This window comes from Panthera uncia, chromosome D1, assembly GCF_023721935.1.
Source record: "Panthera uncia isolate 11264 chromosome D1, Puncia_PCG_1.0, whole genome shotgun sequence".
In the NCBI taxonomy this organism is placed as follows: domain Eukaryota; kingdom Metazoa; phylum Chordata; class Mammalia; order Carnivora; family Felidae; genus Panthera; species Panthera uncia.
This window is the reverse complement of record NC_064808.1, coordinates 40,292,204-40,312,998: the sequence shown is the minus strand read 5'-3', so window position 1 is coordinate 40,312,998 and position 20,795 is coordinate 40,292,204. Positions and strand designations below refer to the sequence as shown.

At 42.3% G+C, this 20,795-nt stretch overlaps 1 non-coding gene across 1 annotated transcript; it reads left to right on the top strand.

Annotated features, from left to right (window-relative positions):
* Positions 1-139: 139 nt before the first annotated feature.
* LOC125917335 (U6 spliceosomal RNA) lies at positions 140-241 on the top strand. Its single transcript, XR_007456158.1, has one exon. It is a non-coding gene; the product is annotated as a U6 spliceosomal RNA (small nuclear RNA).
* The last annotated feature ends 20,554 nt before the right edge of the window (positions 242-20,795 follow it).

Genomic DNA, 20,795 nt, shown 5'->3' with positions numbered 1-20,795 from the left:
GGACATTTATCTCAGAGAAATGAAGCATATATCTTTGTAAAAGCTTCTGCATGATTGGTCAGAGCAGGTTTTTGTAATAGACAAAAACTGGAAACAAAATGTTCTATAATAGGTGAATGGTTTAAAAAACTGTGGTACAGTGCTCACTTCGGCAGCACATATACTAAAATGGGAACAATACAGTGAAGATTAACATGGTCCCTGCACAAGGAGGCTTGCAAATTCATAGTCTTCTGTATTTAAAAAACAACACAAGGGGCGCCTGGGTGGCTAAGTTAAGCGTCTGACTTCGGCTCAGATCATGATCTCGCGGTCTGTGAGTTCGAGCCCCACGTCGGGCTCTGTGCTAACAGCTCAGAGCCTGGAGCCTGCTTCGGATTCTGTGTCTTCCTCTCTCTCTGACCCTCCCCCATTCATGCTCTGTCTCTCTCTGTCTCAAAAATAAATAAACATTTAAAATAAATAAGTAAATAAAAAATAAAAAACAACACAAAACAAAAGTTGGTACATCTGTACTATGGAATACTACCTGGTAATAAAAAGGAACAAACTATTGATACAACAACTTGAATGGACCTCCAGGCAATATGCTGAAAGAGCCAATTTGAAAAGGTTACATATTATTTGATACTACCACATTTTCAAAATGAAAAAATACAGAGAAGGGCACCTGCGTGGCTCAACCAGTTAAGCCTCCGACTTTGGCTCAGGTCATGATCTCACCAACCATGAGTTCAAGCCCCACATCAGGCTCTGTGCTGACAGCTCAGAGCCTGGAGCCCGCTTCAGGTTCTGTGCCTCCCTCTCTCTCTGCCCCTTACCCGCTTATGCTCTCTCTCTCTCTCTCTCTCTCAAAAATAAAATAAAAACATAAACAAACAAACAAAAATAGAAAGAGAGATGGAGAACTGATCAGTGGTTGCCAGGGGTTAGGGATGGTGCTGGAGAGGGGAAAGATGACCATAAAGGAATGGCATGGGGAAGGTCTTTGTAGTGAAGAAACAGTTCTGTATCTTGCTTGCAATGGTGGCTACACAAGTGGATCAAATGACTATAGAAGTAGACACACACATTGTACCAATGTCAGTTTTCTGCTTTTGCTATTGTCCTGTAGTTACATAAGATGTCACCATCGGGGAACTGGGTGAAAAGTAAACAGATACCTCTCTACTGTCTTTGCAAAATTCTGTGAATCTATAATTATCTGAAAATAAGACATTTTTAAAAAGTATTAGAAAACTACAAATAACCAAATGTTTCTTTTGAGAGTCTCTCTCTCTCAGGTATATAGAAACATTCTTCAACAATAAAACATTTCAAGACATTCTCATTAAAATAAGAAAAGGGGTGCCTGGATGGCTCAGTCTGTTAAGCTTGGACTCTTGATTTCCACTCAAATCATGATATCAGGTTCATGAGATTGAGCCCTGAGTCAGGGGTTTTAAGACCAGAGCCTGCTTGGGATTCTCTCTCTCTCCTCTCTCTGCCCTACACCCCCATTTGTGCACACACACATGCTCTCTGTCAAAATAAATAAATAAACATTAAAAAAATAATAAAATAAGAAAACTAAAAAAAAAAAAAAACCACAAGCATACCTATAGTGATGCTATTATTTAATGCTGTTTTAGAAGTTTTTGCAGGGGCACCTGGGTGGCTCAGTTGCTTAAGTGTCCAACTTTGGCTCAGGTCATGATCTCACGGTTCGTGAGTTTGAGCCTCATGTCGGGCCCCGTGCTGACAGCTCAGAGCCTGAAGCCTGCTTCGGATTTTGTATCTCCCTCTCTCTCTGCCCCGCCCCTGCTTACACTCTCTCTCTCTCTCAAATAAATGTTAAAGAAAGTTTTTTAATAAAAATAAGTTTTTGCCAATATAATAAGATCCAAAACAGAAGTGAAAGATTTAAGTATTGGGAAGGAAATAAAACTATCTTATTGGTAGACAATAATGGAATGATCTTTTAAATGTGGAAAACAACCTCAAACTCTTAGAATTAATATGGGAAGTCAGGACCAAGATAATATCACAAAATCAATACTTTGATAAGCAGTCACTGAACTCTTCTCCTTTATAGTAGTAGCAAATATATAAACAATTTAGGAATAAACCTAATGAAAAAACATATGCAAAACATGTATATGTAAAACCTATATGATCAAAACTGAAAAGCTTTACTGAAAAATAGTGTTATAACAATTTTATTTCAAATTTAAACATGTAAATGTAAAACAAATAAATAAATAAAAGCAACGCCTGCATTCTAAGGGTCTTGGTAAGATTTAGAAATTCTTGCAATTACTAGTAATATCACCCAATGAATTATAAGCCAAAATATTTATGTTATATATTCTAGTTCTGTACTCCTCAAAGCAGTACATTGGCCCCATGAATTATGGCTAGTCTGTATTGTCTGAATTGCTATGTGTTCTAAATATAAAAAGCACAGCAGATTTTAAAGATTTAGTATAAAATATGTAAAATATCTCATTCACAGTTGTGTTGATTACATGTTGAAATAATATTTTGGATGTATTGCGTCATGTAAAATATATTAAAATAGTAGTTACTACAAAATTTTACGTTACGTATATTTGCTCACCTTTGTGGCTCACATTATATTTCGGTTGGACAGCACTGTTAGAGCTTTTTCATTTCACACTTTCATGTACCTAAAGACCTTACTGCCCATTAAAATTACTTGTGAGCTTTAAAAACAAAAAAGGCTGGACTGTACCCTAAGAAATACAATTGGTGCTGGTAGTATTGGTATGATCTTGATTCTCCCTAGGTGATTCTAATGTACTCCCAAGGTTAATAACCACCACTATTGACTTCGGGCTATCAAGCTCTGAAGAATCCTTTTTCACATTTATCATTTCATACAATTAAGAAAGGTACTTGACAGGCTAAGAAGTAACATTTGAATCTGAGAGCACAGATGTGGTGCTGGTTCCATTCTGGATGGATACCTCCTGTGATTGATCAAAACAAGATGTGAATTTTTCCCAGCCTATGGTGTGATGGTGGCAGAATTTTCAGTTTATAAAAACAAAGTATAGTAATTGATTCTTTTTTTAAAGTTTTACATGATTCTTGGAGCACAGTTACTAATATTTGAGCTGGTTCTGAGTGGATGGAATTTATGATGGATTTAAAACACAGAGGTTTGTGTGCTGTCTTCTCTTTCTGATCACAGCATCTCTAGGAGGTGGGCGGGGCAAGCATTTTTATCCCCATTTTTAGAGGAAGACACTGAGGCCCACCCAAGGAGGGCAAGTAGGTTGCCTAAGATTGTGTGACTCGGTACATAACATAGCCTAGACTGGAAAACACCTTTTGACACCTGTCCAAGGCCCTCCATTTCCAATTGATTTATCCTTGGACAAATCACTACCACCTATGATAAAAGGGGCTTTTGTCCAGAGGCTCTTTCCCTTAATCAGCCCTAATAAAGGACTTTAGCTTATACCAGATAGCTCTGCTGATGTACGTGGCACTAAGCCAACATCTTAAATGCAAAATAGTTCATGCTCAAAGATGAATCAAAATGTGATTCAGTCAACCAAACAATGCCCCCAAATTTTTAGCTTCCAGGTAACTAATAATGCACTATATTCCTGTAAAAACTTTGCATTACTCTCAAGGAGACAGTGTGGCATGATGGAAGAGCATGGACTCTGGAGGTGTCAGACCTGCAGGTGACTCCAGGTGCTGGCCCTCACTACGCTGTGCATCCTGGGCATGCTACTTCTCTCATTTACTGAACATCTACTGGCAGTAGACAGTATAAACTCCTAGAGCTGCAATGGAGCACACACCATGGTCCCTTCCCTCAAGAATTCTCAGGATGTGGGAGAAGTGTGTCCTATAAATGCCAGAAGAACAGAGCTGCTCTGGAGCAGCTAGGGCAGCATCGCAGGAGCCTGAAGATTACAGTTTAGGAAAACAGTTTAGGTTAACAATTGGTAAATCTAGAAATATGGATACTCATTGTGTATCTTGCAACTTTTCTATAGATTGGAACATTTTCCAAATAAAAAGGTGGGGTAGAAAAGTTAAAAAAAACAAATATTAAATATTAAAATATTTAGCAATAAACTAATGAGAAATGTGAAAGTTTAATACAGAGAAATCCCTTATACATTACTAAGGTTTATAAAACCTGAATAAATGGGAGAGACATGCCTTGAGGAGGAAGCTATCAAATTGGGGGTGGGGGAGGATAGGAATAAGAGATCCTATGGACTGAATTATGTACCCCCAAAATTTGTATATTGAAACCCTAATCCCTAATGTGACTATTTAGAGATCAGCCCTTTAAAGAAGTAATTAATATTAAATGAGGTCATAGGGTAAGGCCCTAATCCATTAGAACTGGTGTCCTTGTATGAAGAGGAAGAAAGACCAGAGGGCTGAAAGAAAGAAAGAAAGAAAGAAAGAAAGAAAGAAAGAAAGGAAGGAAGGAAGGAAGAAAGAAAGAAAGAAAAGAAAGGAAGGAAGAAAGAGAAAAAGAAATTTTTGGCTCAGTCAATTAAGCATCCAGCTTCAGCTCAAGTCATGATCATGGTCAGTGAGTTCGGGTGAGTTCGGCCGTGCATCAGGCTCTGTGCTGACAGCTCAGGCTTTGCATCAGGCTCTGTGCTGACAGCTCAGAGCCTGAAGCCTGCTTCAGATTCTGTGTCTCCCTCTCTCTCTGTCCCTCCGCCGCTTGCACTTTGTCTCTCTCTCCCTCTCTCTCTTAAAAGTAAATAAGCATTAAAAAAAAAAAAAAGGAATTAGGGGCACCTGGGTGGCTCACTCTGTTAAAGTTCAGCATCTGACTGGCTCAGGTCATGATCTCACAATTCATGAGTTCAAGCCCCCGGTCAGGCTCTGTGTTGACAGCTCAGAGCTTGGAGCCTGCTTCAGATTCTGTGTCTCCCTCCCTCTCTGTCCCTACCCCACTTGTGCTCGCTCTCTCTCTCTCTCTCTCTCTCTCTCTCTCAAAAATAAACATAAAAAAAGAAAGAAAAAAAAAAGGAAACGCCCACAGCAGTTAAAATCAGGGATCCCCTTACCCTGATTATGGCGGTCTATGTGAAGCCTCAAATTCTGCATTTTAATAAGTGATATCCCCACCAGGTGATTCTGTTGAAGGTGGTCCCACACCACACTTTGAGAAATGCCACTCTAATTTCAGCCCAGAGGTTCAGAGAGATGCAGCAGGAAGCAGTTAATCCTCAAAGGAAATGCATATACAATTCTACAAAGATATGCACAAACAAACCAACAAACAAACCAACAAACAGACACTATTAGCCTCTGAGAAAGTTTTGACAGTCTGGTATGAGAGGGAGACTTATTTTTTAATTTTTGTTTTATTTTGTAATAAGACAGTACAGTAAAACCTTGGATTGCAAGTAAGGTGTTCTGAGAGTGTTCCACAAGAACAGCAAACATTTCTAATAAAATTCTAACTTGATGAACAAGCGATGTCTTGCAACACGAGTAGTATATGACGCTAAATGTCACATGATCACAACTGAGCCAGTGGTTCTTGAAATTTGCTTTGATATACAAGTGCTTGGATTACAAGCATGTTTCCAGAATGAACTACCAAGGTTTTACTGTACTATTTTTCAATTTAAAAACTAACTTGAAAAAAAGAGGTCATGAATTTAAAGAGCTTTTTAGTGGGGCACCTTTTTACTGGGTGGCTCAGTCAGTTGAGTGTCCAACTTCGGTTCAGGTCATGATCCGTGAGCTTGTGAGTTTGAGCCCTGTGTCAGGCTCTGTGCTGACAGCTCAGAGCCTGGAGCCTGCTTCAGGTTCTGTGTCTCCCCCCTTCCCACTTGCACTCTATCTCTCAAAAATGAATAAGCATTAAAAAAATACAATTAAAAAAGTAAAATAAAGAGCTTTTTGTTGGCATGTTTCCCAACAAATAGGTAATCAACAAGTAAAAATTCCTTTCTTTTTTGTCTTCCACTCATTTGCCATGGCTCAGTTAGTTGAGGGTCAGACTTCGGCTCAGGTCATGATCTTGCAGTTCAAGTCCCACATCGGGTTCACTGCTGTCAGTGCAGAGCCTGCTTTGGATCCTCTGTCCCTCTCTCTCTGCCCCTGCCCTGCTTGCATGCTCTCTTTCAAAAATAAGTAACACATTTAAAAAAAAAAAAAACTAAGAACTTACTAAGATCCCTTTAAAAAAAAAAAATTTGCCATCCCTTTCCTTCCCTCCCTGCCCCCACCCAACAGTATCTCCATTTGTGCATTTGATTAACAAATTTTACTTTCATGCATATTGTATTCTAAGCACAGTTCTAAGACACAGTCCCTCCCAGCCTGCACAGAGCTTTTCATCCCCAACCTCACCTCTGCCAATTTTGTCTTAATTCCTGTCTCTCCAGGCTTACACAGGCCATCCCCATACACAAACCTAAACTAGCTTTCCCGCTCCTTTCCCTCAGAACCTAAATTCTCCTCCATGGAGCCTCCAGCCCCCCAGTGATATTCTTAGAAGGGTGGGAAATTCATAGGAATCTGTGAGCCAGCTCCCTGCTGCCCTCTGCTGGGCCTTCTTGGGGCTCACGTCCCTCTTCTTTAGGGCCTGCTTCTCCCCAATTGGCATCTACTCCATCTTGGGTGGGTACGCCCCAGGGAATGTGTACCCAGAATATGCTGGCTTTTCCTGGACCTCTGGCTCAGAGCTGGGATGTGTGTGATCGAAAGTCTGAGCCAGAATGTTCCTAAAGGCCACTGTCTTAACAGAAGCAGTGCTGTATGGGAGGGCAGTAGTTCTACCCCGTCTGTATGTGTGTGTGTGGTAGAGGGGTGGGGGCTGCGGGTACTTAAGGTGAAATGTCTTTGCTAGAATTTTTTTATTCTTTCTTTTACTCTTTGTGTTTTATCTTGTGCCAAAGGCAATTTATACTCCGTCAGAAACATCAGAAAATAGAGACATGAAAAAGATTTAAACAATCTCACCTAGATACCGTTTCTGCTCACATCTAGAGCAGGAACAGAGGGGAAAGGGTACTGGGCCAGGAACCAGGACACTGGATTCTAGTCCTCACTGTCACCTCACTGTGTGACTCTGGGCAAGCCCCTTACTTCTTGGAGTCTCAACGTATCATACACACAAAAGAGTACCCCAGTAAAGCGCCCCATCTGGCGTTCCTCCTCTGAGATTCTAAGTCAGTGGTCCCAAGCAGTCAATTAGACTGTTAGACTATTCCAACTTTCAATCACAACAAATATTTAAAAGCAGTAAAAGTGGACTAAAACAGATTACAAATAAATAGGAGGGAAAGCTCTGAAAAAGTTCTGAAAATGAACAAAAATGCTTCAAAACTCTTAGTTGAAAATTGCCTTCTGAAGCATGAAAATAGCTTGATACTATAGGAAAAAAAAAACAGCAACTGGGGAATATTTCTTTTCAACCAAATCATTGTTTCAATCAAAATGTTGTATTCATGAGAACGCCTTCAGAAAAACTGCTTTCCGTCCAATCATATATCTGTGTGAGGCAGCCAGCAAGAGCTTCCATCCACCTCCCCTGTGAGCTTGGGAGAAGTTTGAGGTCTCCACCCCTGGTGAAATAAACATAAGGCCAACTGCAGGCATGCACGTCCCCAGCAAGCGTTTACTGATTCTCTTCTTGTCGGGCTCTGCACTGGGCACTGGGGATATACAGCCACCAGGACAGCCCTGCCATCCTTTCCCCATGGGGGCTCCCAGCCAGTCTGACAGGGCAGACAAACATGTCCATGTGTAATTCCAATCATGGTGAGACGAGGTGAGAAGTGGAAGTCGTGGAAAATGGCAAGAGGCAGGGAAACCATTGCCCTGTCCCTCAGCAGCCGTGAAGCTGTAGAAACTGGGCCTTCCCCTCCTCAGTAAAAAGTTCCAGTTATTTTTGCTGTGAAACAAATCATCCCAATACTCAATGCCTCAAAACCACCATTTTAGTTTGCTCAGGATTCTGTAGGTCAAGAAATCAGAGGGCATGGCAGGAATGGCTTGTCTTTTCTCCAAAATGTCCAGGACCTCAGCTGGGGAGGTCAGTGACTGGGGGTGACTCCAGGGCTGGGAGCAGGGGTCACGTGGAAGTATCTTCACCCACATGCCCCAAAGTAAGTACTGGCTATTGCCTGGGCCACAACTGCGGCAGTTTTCCAGAGCACCTATGTGTGGCCTCTGCGTGTGGCCTAGGCTCTCACCGTGGAGGCCTCAGGGTCCCAGCTGCCCTACATGGCAGCTCAGGACCCCAAGCATGAGTGTCCTGGTAACAAGGCCTTTTCTGCCTTCACTACAGAAGGCACTACAGTCCTGAAGTGTCACTTCTCAGAATTTATTAGTTATAAGTAAGCCACAGGCCTGCCAGATTGATGTGGAGGATGATTAGACACCACATCTAGATTGGAGAATGGTAAGGTTCCAAGAAGACAAGTGCGACAGGAGTTTTTGCTGTGGCCATCTTTGACACAATTTACCACATCCGGGGTGGATCCAGCACCCCATTTACTGCCCAGCATGGGAGGGCAGGCCTGAGTGGGGTCCGGTGAGAGGTGGGGCAGAGATAAGAAGGGAAAGGAGCTGGACTCCTTTTTGCCCCATTCCGTGGGCAATTCCATTTGACCATGGCTTTGGTTTCTACTCTCCAATGACTCCATATCCCCGACCCAGAGCTTTCTTCTGAGTTTCAGATCAGTTGTCTACTTGCCCGCCTACTTTTCCTTTCAGTGCCTCAGTGTGTTCTTGTGAACAATGGAGACATTGATACTCTCCACCTTATGCCTAACACATGTAAGTGCCCAGTAAGTGGTAGCTATTAGATGACATCTCTATGTGGATATCTTTTTTTTTTTTTTTTGATTATCAGGAATATAGTTGATAGAGTCTTTTTTTTTTTTTTGAGAGAGTATGCACATGAGCAGAGGAGGGGCAGAGAGAGATGGGGACAGAGGATCTACGTGGGCTTTGCACTGACAGCAGAGAGCCTGATGTGGGGCTTGAACCCATGAACTGTGAGATCATGACCTGAGCCGAAGTCAGACACTTAACAGAGTGAGCCACCCAGGCACCCCTCTAGGTGGATATCTTAAAAACAGTTCAAACCCAACATCTCCAAAACTGAACTTATAACGTGCTGCCTATGCCTCTGCCCCTTGCTTGGTGTCCCCTACCTGCAGGAATGGATCACCACCGTTCTCTCGCCCATGTCAAAGGTCTGGCAGTCTTCTTTCATACCTCGCTCTCTCACTCCCCATATCCCACCCAACCCAAGCCTTGACAAATTCACTTTCTAGATGTTTCTCTAAATTTTTCCACTCTTCTCCATCTCTGCCCTAACACCCACTCCAATCTATAATCATCTCTCCTTTGGACTCTGGCCTCCTTGCTGGTCTCGCAAATTCACTAGTCGCAGTTGCCCTTCTATCCACCCACATGCATTCTTCACACAGCAAGCTGACAGGATGGTTTCAGAATGTAAAGCTGTTCATGTCACTCTGCCTGATGAAAAACCTTTATCCCTGTTGTTCTAAAGAAAAGGCAGATCATGGGGCACCTGGGTGGCTCAGTCAGTTAAACATCCGGCTGGAACTCAGGTTATGATCTCACAGTTTGTGAGTTTGAGCCCCGTGTCAGGCTGTCTGCTGTCAGCATAGAGCCTGCTTCAGATCCTCAGTCTCCCTCTCTGTCTCTCTCTGCCCCTCCCCCACTTGCACTCTCTCTCTCTCTCTCTCTCAAAAAAAAAAAAAAAATTTAAGTAAATAGAAAAGACATCTTTTAAAAGGCGTACAAAGTCCTGCCTCCCTCCGTCCTCATTAACCCCATTCTCCACCCCCAACACACACACACACCATCACTCCTTTCTGCCACAAGGCCTTTATATTCCTCTGCCTGGAATGCCCTTACCCCCTCCTACTTTACTCCCCCTTCCTGCAGATAACAGCTCAAGAATCCACCTCCTCTAGGAAGCCTTCTCTGCCTGCCTGATGAGATCCACCCACCCAACCTTGGTAGGGTCTTATAGCACTAGGCAGTCTCCTTTGTAGTGTATGTTACAGTTGGCATCTACATTTGTATGGTGATTATTGGAGTATCACTCTCCTCCACAACCCTGCAGGCTCCACAAGGGTAGGGCTCATGTCTGGCTTTGCTCACTATTATATCCCAAAGTCTAAAACATCCCCTGACATGTAGTTAATAATTGTTGGTTGGATGGATGGATGGATGAGAGAAGGGAGGAGAGGTGCCAGGCCCATTGTAAGCATTTAGAGAATGTTTGCGGAATGAATAAATGGGCAGGTTGAGCAGAACCCAGGAGATGAATCACAATACACCTAATTTTCCACCCTTCAGGCAGGCACGAGGCCAGAAAGGAATCTGTTAGGATGCAGGAAAAAGTGATTCCGTTGGGACTGGAAACACTCATCTCCTTGCCCCAGGGCCTGTCTCCTGGAAGTATTGGAGACTTGAATACTTGTACCTGCTTCCAGAACTTAACATGCCTACCTGATCCATGTCCTTCTTTTCCACACAAGGACCAGCCAGACAGTGAGAGTTGGCCACCACTGGGAGGCTGTGCAGGGACAGAGAAAACAAGGCTCAGACACTGACAGACCAGGGGTCCATCCTGACGATGCTATTTACAGACTCTCCATCCCAGGCTCTTCCCCCTGGGGTAGTGGGACCTAAGTCTCATCACCTGAATGGCTAACTGCCACACCCCAAAATCCCAGTTCAACTTCTTCAGGGACTTCCTGCCATGAACTCCAGGTGCCTTGACACACCGAGCCACAATGCCTAGGTCTCCCCTTCCTTTTCCCCACCCACTCTTCACCTTGTTTTTAAAAGTCAGAGAACTGTCCTTCAACAGGGTTGAGAGTGTCACACCTCAGGCTGCTTTGAGAAACGAGGAAGAAATAAGCCCTCTGTTTCTAAAATCTAATGTCCAGTCTTTGTGGCCTCATATTGGTCATGTGACCTTGGGCAAGATACTTTACATCCAGTTGATAGGAAGAAACTGAGGCAAAGAGAAGTTTAATAATTTCTGCAGCACAGGGTTGCTATAACCAAAGAAAGGGGGGCCTGGGTGGCTTAGACAGTTAGGCATCTGACTCTTGATTTCAGCTCAGGTCATGATCTCACAGTCGCAGGATCAAACCCCACGTCAGGCTCTGCACTGACAGTGCACACTGCTTGGGATATTCTCTCTCTCTCTCTCTCTCTCTCTCTCTCTCTCTCTCTGCCATTCCCCTGCTCTCAAGTGCATGCACACACTCTTTCTCTCTCAAAATAAATAAACATTTAAAAAAAAAAAAAAAAGCTCCAGGGGCACTTGGGTGGCTCAGTCGGTTAAAGGTCTGACTTTGGCCCAGGTCATGATCTCATGGCTCGTGAGTTTGAGCCCCATGTTGGGCTCTGTGCTGACAGCTGAGAGCCTGGAGCCTGCTTCAGAATCTGTGTCTCCCTCTCTCTCTACCCCTCCCCTGCTTGTGGTCTGTCTCTCTTTCTCAAAAATAAACAAACATTTAAAAAAAAGCTCCAAAGAAATTATGGGACAAAAGGGTTTGTATTCCATAACTCCCTGATCCTGAATCAGAAGTGCTCAGGGATGATTCACATAAATAATGACACTTAGCGTAGGGCTTTACAATTTACAAAAGCTGCACCCTTTCAACTCTTTGTGAATTTGTTAATAAATAACCGTATTAGAATAGGCTCTCAAATAATCTGTCAGACCCTCTAGGAAATGTATGTGCCTCTCCAGTGATGGAGATAAATTAGCTGGAGAGATCTGAGGGCAATGGGGAGGGGCTCTAATAACACCCAAAGGGTACCTAATCAGTCTTTCTTGGAAGACCAGTCTTGACCCAATCTTTGAACCTAAAGCCATATTGGTGGGGTGTGAGAGCCAATGTGATGGCTCTTGCTGAGAGGATCTCAGATCAGTTGAAACTAGAAGAGGAAATGCCAGCAGAGCAGAACCTCCAGGATGACAAAAGACCACCCCTTACCTGAAGCACTAGACAGTCTCTCTGTCCCAAGCTCCCCCCCACCGAAAGGTATGGCATTCCAATCCCAGCACCATGGCATCCCCATATGGGCACCACAAAGGCAATCCAGGAGCCCCGACCTCCAGCCTGTTGGTCAATGCCTGAAGGAACACAGCCCCAAAGCAGCCTCCCCCATTTCAGAAACTCCAGCTGGGCTCACCGTTAGGCACACTGACTACCAAAACCAGAGAGGACAGTCCCTTGCAGAGATAGCATGCTTTCTGTTTGTCCAAGTTCCTCCTTTTCTACCTCCTTCCCCCTTACCACACTCCTGTGCAGTAGAGTTCCATGTGAGACCTAGTACACAAATGAGGGATTACTTACTATCAAAATCCTTTTGAGTGGTGACCTTCCATCCCTGGAGGAGTTCAAGCAGACACTGAAAAACCACTTGTGAAGAGCACTCCCACCCTAAACTCAAACAGCTGCCAGGTTCTGTGGACTCGACTACTCTGATCCGTCTCCCACCTGCTCCTGTTCTGGCAGGTCCTATGTGTTCCCACCCAGGCTCCGTTCCCCTTACGAACAGCAAATAGTTCTGTGTTTCCTACAGAATATTCTAGCAGCTTGGCCTGGACCTGGGCCCCCTGGGAGTTGACCTAACTCCTTTCCCAAACTTTACCACTGAGTTCACCAATCAAACTAAAATAGTCTCTAGAGCCTCAAGCTGCACACTCTCCCACCTACGTACTTTGCTCATGCTGTTCCCTCTGCCCAGAAGGCTCTTTGCTTGTGGTTTGCCCCCTCCCCACTTGCCCAACGTGATCCAGCTTAACTGCCATCTCCTCTGTGAAGTCCTCCCAAATTCTGTGGTTCGTCCCTAACACTTTCTCTACACCTCTCTTCTGAAGCTAATTTCTGTCTTTCGAGGTTTGTATAATTACTGGATAATGTGCCCCTCCCCACACTGCGAGTCTTTTAAAGGGCAGGATCAGGTGTGAGTCATCTTCTTAGCATCTGGCATGACACCGTGCCCACAGCAGGAACTCAGTGAATGTGTGTTGAATGAATTAGTGATGAATCCAGACCCTGAACTGCTGTTCACAGCTTGTATAGAAGTAGTATTTTTCCCAAAAGTGCTCAATAAATATCTGCCGAGTGAACAAACTGAGTTTATAATTATAGACCTCACAGAGACTTTTTTAAATGAGTTATGTTGGACATACAGAGAGACACAGAGACTATAAACAAAAATCCTTTGTACCCACCACCTAGCTTAGAAAAGAAAGCATTACAGACACAGGTGAAACTGCGTAGCCCCGCCCAACCCTGCTCACCTCCTCCCCGCTAGAGAGACACACTATCCTGATATGGGGGTTTATCAGTCCCAAACTACTACTACCAGCCACAGCAACACATAATAGTGTGAGCAGCAGTATGACTGCAGGTAAGGCTGGGATGTGGCAACAGCGCTTCCTTGGAGCTGAAAGGCGACTCTTATCCTTAGCTTGGGAGAATCTGAATTTTTACTTACAGGTAACATTAGAGAGAAACAATATAAAAGAGCAATGCCTAAGTCCACTTAGATTTCTGGAGATTTAAAAATATGATTGCTCTAATGGATATATTTTCATACTAGAAGTTAGCTAAAATGTTACTGTTAATAATTTTTAAGTTGATTTGTCTAGAAGAACATGGGTGTTTGACCCCTATATCAAGAGTTGTGTGCAATAATGACTAAGCCAGCCAGATACCCTGAACATGAGTCTTTATTATTTGCACTCCTCACTTTAAAAAAAAAAAAAAAAAGCCTTGAAAGAAAGATTGTGAGAGGCATCCAGGTATAGTGATAGGAACACCAGACATCCTAATGCTCTTGGTTTGAGTTACCTTTTCTGAACCATAATTTCCTCATTTTCAAAATGGGATATATATATTTTTTGAATTTATGCCAAGCCTCCTTCCAAGAATATCTGCAGTCAACTTTTTTCGAAGTTGTGAAAAATCAAAAAAATAATAAATATGAGAGCACATTTAAATTATATAAGAAGCTGCAGGTATATGGTAGTGTTAGAAGCATCAGCAACAACACAATATACGCCACCTAGTAATGAAAAAGAGTAACTGCATCTGGATACAATTCAAACAATTCAGATTCTTGCAAGGACTACTGGCCATTTGAGGAAGGCCTCCAATGTAAATGACAAACAAGCAAAAACAGAAAATGAGAGGCAGAAAAAGTTTAAGATTATCATTAATGAGGGGCACCTGGGTGGCTCAGTCTGTTAAGCATCCAACTTTGGGTCAGGTCATGATCTCATGGTTTGTGGGTTCAAGGCCCACATCAGGCTCTGTGCTGACAACTCGGAGCCTGGAGCCTGCTTCGGATTCTGTGTCTCCCTCTCTCTCTGCCCCTCCCCCACTCATGCCCTGTCTCTCAAAAATAAACATTCATAAATACTCAAAACCCATCACTTCTGGATTGTTTTATAGTTTTACTATCATTCATAATCTTGAAATCACTTATGTTTACTGTTTCTGTATAGGAGAAATCCTACACAATCCTGTATGATGGTCTACTACCAAGCATCTTTTCCCAACTCCATGTGACCTCGCACTGGGAGCTTGAAATCAGCCATAGTGGGAGTTTTTACACCACAGAAATAGGTAAACACTACAAATCAGTGTTGTCATCCCCCGCCAAAAGTTAAACATTTGCCAACATACCAACACACAACACATATGCATGTGAACAATGTACACGTGTGTATACCCACAAAATATATGTATATTTACACACATGCGTGTGTATTCATACAACATGCATATAACACTTACCAACATACCACTGACTCTGGGAAATTAAACATATGAAGGTATTAATGAACGCTAAGTAAAATTAGAAGATAAAGCAGAGACTTCCCAGAAAGTAGGAAAAGAGATGGACAATAGTTGGTAAAAGATGAAAAAATTAGAGGATCAGTCCAGAAAGTCTGAGCAAATAATGAGCTTCAGAAAGAGAACATAGAAAATAATGTGAAAGAAACATTAAAGGAATAATTCAAGAAAATCTTCAGGAACTGCAAGACAATTTTGAGACTGAAATAGGTTACCTTGCAGAACAAATGAAAAAAAATAAAATAAAACCCAGGTATTATCGCAAATCTCAGAACACTAAGCAATAAAGAGATGATCCTAAGAACATCAAGTCAAAAACAAAGAAACAGGTGACAAACAAAGGAGGGGCAATCAATCAGAATGATAACTGACTTCTCAACAGCAGTTTAGAAACAGTAAGTGCTAAAAATGTTTAGGAACAATGATTTCCAACCTAGACCCTATTCCCAAATTCTCTGCCAATCAACAGTGAGAGTTGAAAAAGACATTTTCCAAGATCTTAGAAACTTTTTTCAACTCTTATGTGCATTCATTTAACATTTATGTGCATTAATACTGAGAACCCACTATGTGCCAGACATTATTCTAAAAACCAGAGATAGAGAAGTGAACAAACAAGGTCCTTGTTCAAATGGCTCTTCTAATCTGAAAATATGAACATGTCAGGTAGTAATCAGCACTCTGAAGAATAGCAGGATTGAGGGGAAGGAGTGCTGAGTGAGAGGGGGCCCTCTTTTACACAGTGCCTGTGAAGTTACAGTTGAATAGAGACCTAAGGGAAGGAATGAAGCCATGTGGATAGCTGGGGTAAGAGCCTTCCCTGCAGAGGAATCAACAAGGCCAGTGGCTCTGGGAAGAGTGTCTGTGAAACCAGGCCACAGGGACTAGAAAGGGTGGTGAGAGACAAACACGGAGGTGGCTGGAGGAGGCCAAGTCATGGGGGCCCTTTGTACTGGGTGTTTTCCTCTTGTCCCTCCAGACCCACTCTCCACCTTCTCTGCTGCCTGGGAACCTGATGTTCATGGACCACATCAACAGGCTCCCTTGACCTCTGGCTTCCTGTGGGATTTGGCCAATGGAAGGTACCTGCAATAAATCAGAAGGCAGGAGTCTTTACTGAGGGCCACAGCTTTTGTCAGGTGACCCTCCTTAGTTCACCTGCACTCTTCAGACTGGGGGTGGAAACGCCTAATATCTCCCCACGGTTGCTAGCTCCAGGAACTAAGCACACAGTATGCCCCGTGCTACTGTGTTATGCTTCCCTAAACCCCACTCACATCTTTGTAAACTGTTCCTTTAGTAGATTCTCGCCTAATTCCTCAATGTGAGTGTGACATCTGTCTGTTTTCTGCCCGGATCCTAACACTCCTTTATAGGCTAAGATAAGGATTTTAGATTGAATTCTGAAGATGGGAAGCCACTGGAGGTTTTTGAGCCTATGGGACATCGTGTGACTTACATTTTAGATCACTCTACATGCTGGATGTTGAAAAGACCTCGGTGGAGCTCACAGGTAGAAACAGAACAGTTTAGGGGGCTTTTACACTAGTAAGGGTAGAAAGCGACTTTGGGCTAGGGTGGTTGTAGGAAAGGCCATAAGGGTTCAACTGTGGGCATATGTTGTAAAGGTAGAGCCAAGAGGATTTGGTGATCAAGTACCTGTAAGGTGTAAGAGAAAAAAAAAGTCAAGGTTGACTCAGGCTTTTTGGTCTGAGGATGAGTTGCCATTCACTGAGATGGAGATGTCTGGGGAGAGAGCAGGTCTGGGCTGCAAAAATCAGGAGATCTGTTTGGGATTAAACAAAAGTCTAGGTGTTTATTAGGGATCCAAGTGGGAATGTTGAATAGGCCAATGCATACCTAAGGCTGGAGTTCAGGGAAGGTCAGCCCTGGAGGTATGAATTTTAGTGTAACTTCTAAAGTAGCATTTAAAGTCATAGACCAGATGAAATTACCTAGGAGTTGATATAAACAGAAAAGAAATGAGTTCCAAGGAGTGAGCCTTTTCTTTGGGAGCTACCAGAGGATGGTTCACCAAAAGGAAGGAGAAAACCAAGAAAGAAGACATGTGAGTATAGGAATCTGACACTAGAGGCTGGAAGAATCCCCATATTGATGAAGAAAGGGGATCCCAGACCTGTGGGTCTTAAGAGTAACCTGTCTGGGGCGCCTGGGTGGCTCAGTTGTTTGGGCGTCCAACTTCATCTCGCAGTTCGTGGGTTCAAGCCTTGCATCGGGCTCTGTGCTGACAGCTCGGAGCCTCCTGCTTCGGATTTTGTGTCTCCCTTTCTGTCTGCCCTTCCCCCACTCATGCTCTGTCTCCATCTCTCAAAAATGAATAAACATTAAAAAAAAATTTTTTTTTAAAGAGTAACCTGTCTGAATTGGAGCTAGAGGTTACAGGCCCTGGGAGGTATATCACCAAGAAAAAGAAAGGAAGTAAACATGCTTGAACATACGAGGTAACTACTAACACATTTTAGGTAAACATATTTACATGAAATATTGAGCATAGAATTATACATACTATATATAAGCATCTATTATATAAAAGCCACAGAAATGTAAACCTAAAATACTGATTTAACCAAAAACTATAATTACGAGGATTCCAAGGGAAGAGGTATAAAATAAAATGCAAAAAATCCTAGTATAAAAATGTTAGAGGAACTCCACACTTGCGTGTATCCCAAAGAATGGAAAACAAGGGCTCAAAATAAGTATATGTACATGAATGTTTGTAGCAGCACTATTTGAAATAGCCAAAAGGTGGAAGCCCAAATATCTTTCGAGTGAACGCATAAATTATGCTTATATGCGTGGAACATTACTCAGCTATAAACGTACTGACATGCTACGTGAATGAACCCCCAAAACATGATGCTAAGTGAAAGCCAGACATAATAGATCACATGTTACATGAATTCCATTTATTTGAAATATTCAGAACAGAAAGCAGATTGGTGGTTGCCAAGGGCAGAGTGAGGTGGGGAAAATGAGGAATAACTGTATGTATGTTTCTATGTATGTATGTATATTATTTGAGAGAGCGTACACATGTGCAAGTTGGGGAGGGACAGAGAGAATTCCAAGCAGGCTCCCCTATGTCAGTGAAAAGCTCAACGTGGGGCTCAATCTCACCAACCATGAAGATCATGACCTGAGCCAAAATTAAGAGCAAACCATAGGCTTAACTGACTCAGCCACCCAGGTGCCCCAGAGTAACTGCTTTGAGTGTGGTTTCATTTTGGGGTGATAAAAATATTTTGGAACTAGACAGGGTAATGTTTGCACATTATAAATATACTAACCACCACTGAACTGTTCACTTTAAAATGATGAATTTTATGTTATGTGAATTTCACCTCAATTTTTTTTTAATTAATTTACTTTTTTTGAGAGAGAATGAGCAAGAGAGCAACAGGGGAGAGGCAGAGAGAGGGAGAGAGAATCCCAAGCAGAATCTGTGCCCAAAGCACAGAGCCCGATGTGGGGCTCAAACCCACAAACTGTGAGATCATGATCTGAGCCGAAATCAAGACACCTAACTGGCTGAGCCACCCAGGCATCCCTCACTTTTTTTTTTTTTTTTTTTTACAGGAATGTTGTTTAAAAATATGAAGGCATGGGGTGCCTGGGTGGCTCAGTCAGTTGAGCATCTGACTCTTGATTTCAACTCAGGTCATAATCTTGTGGATCTTACAGTTCATCAAGGGATCAAGCCCAGCATCCCTGTCTGCTTGGGATTTCCTCTCCTCTCTGCCCCTCCCCAGCTTGTGCTCTCAAAATAAACAAACAGTAAAAAAACAAAAAAAAAAAGAAGAAGAAAGCATTATATGTTAGAAAAAAAACAGCTGAGTTTAAAGTAGTTTCTCTAGACTTCAGACTATGAAAGGGAAGATTGTTTTTAGTTGTCTGGTAAAATACTTTTATTTTTTAAAAGCATGTTTTAATTTTTTTTAATTTATTTTTAATAGCAAGAGAGAGAGCACAAGTGGAGAAGGTGGCAGAGAGAGAAAAGGAGACACAGAATTCAAAGCAGGCTCCAGGCTCCAAGCTGTCAGCACAGAGCCTGACACGGGGGCTTAAACTCACGAACTAGCAGATCATGACCTGAGCCAAAGTTGAACGCTCAACCAACAAGCTACCGAGGCACCCCTGTAAAATACTTTTATAACCACACATATGCATAATTTTGATTAAAAAATAGTAGTAAGATGAGGGGCACCTGGCTGGCTGTCAGTGGAACATGTGACTCTTGATCTCAGGGTCTTCATGAGTTTCAGCCCCATGCTGGGCAGTTTACTTAAAAAAAAAACAAAAAAAAAACTTAAAAATCATCTTTCCTTTAAGTGATACATGTTCATTTTACCTTTTATCTTTAAAGTAAACTCTATGCCCAACATGGGGCTAGAACTCACGAGGACCCCAATATTAAGAGTTGCATGCTCTACCAAATAAGCCAGCCAGGCGTCCCAGAAAAAAGATGATTCTTTAAAAAATGTTTAGTTTTGAGGTAACAAGTGGGGAGGGGCAGACAGAGAGTGGGGCAAAGGATCTAAAGCAGGCTCTGTGCTGACAGCAGCAAGCTCCATGTGGGGCTCAAATTAAGGAACCATGAAATCATGACCTGAGCCAAAGTCAGACATTCAACCAACTGAACCACCCTGGTGTCCCAGAAAAGATGATTTTTAAATGAAGAGAACAGTTCTTGAAGGAAACCTTCAAACCCTAGCTGCTCACATATGGATAGATTTGGACAAATAACATGTACATGCTGATTCCAACTGTGTCAGAAAGTTTCGTTTAAAAAGGAAGAAATGTCTAAGTCTGAAAGATGGATGAAGACCATATTAAACAGAAGGGGAAGCAGAAAAAACAATTTATTAGACTGATCTGTTTTTTTTAAAAGAGATCATAAAGAAAAATCATTAGGGATTATAAAATTCTTAAACTTCTACAGCAAAAATACCACAAACAAGATGGAAAGACAGAAAACATTGGAGAAAATATTTGTAATACGTGTTATAGGTTAATACGTGTTATAGGTAGGATTAAGAATAACAATGTTCCAGGGGCGCCAGGGTGGCTCAATTGGTTGAGCATCCAACTTCCGTTCAGGTCATGGCCTCATTCATGGTTTGTGGGTTCAAGCCCTGTGTCAGGCTCTGTGCTGTTAGCTCAGAGCCTGGAGCCTGCTTCGGATTGTGTCTCCCTCTCTCTACCCCTCCCCACTGGTACTCAGTCTCTCTCAAAAATAAACATTAAAAAAAAAAAAAGAAAAAAAGACTAACAATGTTCCAAAAGAGACAGACTTTATAAGGCATGAATAGGCAGTTCACAAAAAGGAAAGATTAAATATTAATCAAATAAGTAAAATAGAGTAAAACAAAAAACAAAATATCCTTCTTAAACAAAAAACGAGTTTTGAGCCTGGGTGGCTCAGTTGGTCGAGTGTCCAAGTCTTGATTTCGGCTCAAGTCGTATCTGTTATGGGATTGAGTCCACACTGAGCTTGGAGCCTGCTTGGGATTCTTTCCCTCTGCCCCTCTCCCCTGCTCACCCTTTCTAAAATTAAAAAAAAAAAAAAAAAAAATTTTTTTTTGAAAGGTACCTGAAGAAATGACACTCATGGACTTTTTGATAATTTTATCAGTAGACTTTTGAAATGCAGTTTGGCAAAATATAAAACATACATGCCAAAGTTCCCATTCCTGGGATTTATCTCAAGATAACAAGGCAAATTATAGTACATAGCACCATGGAACACCAAAATCAAGACATAACCAGCAAAAATGATGAGATGATCTATGTAGTAAGATGCCCATGTACCAAAAGTCTTTGGAGTATCTTAACAGGTAGTTACCTGGAGGGATGTTCACCAAATCAATTGCTAAAGTTCTCTGAATGATT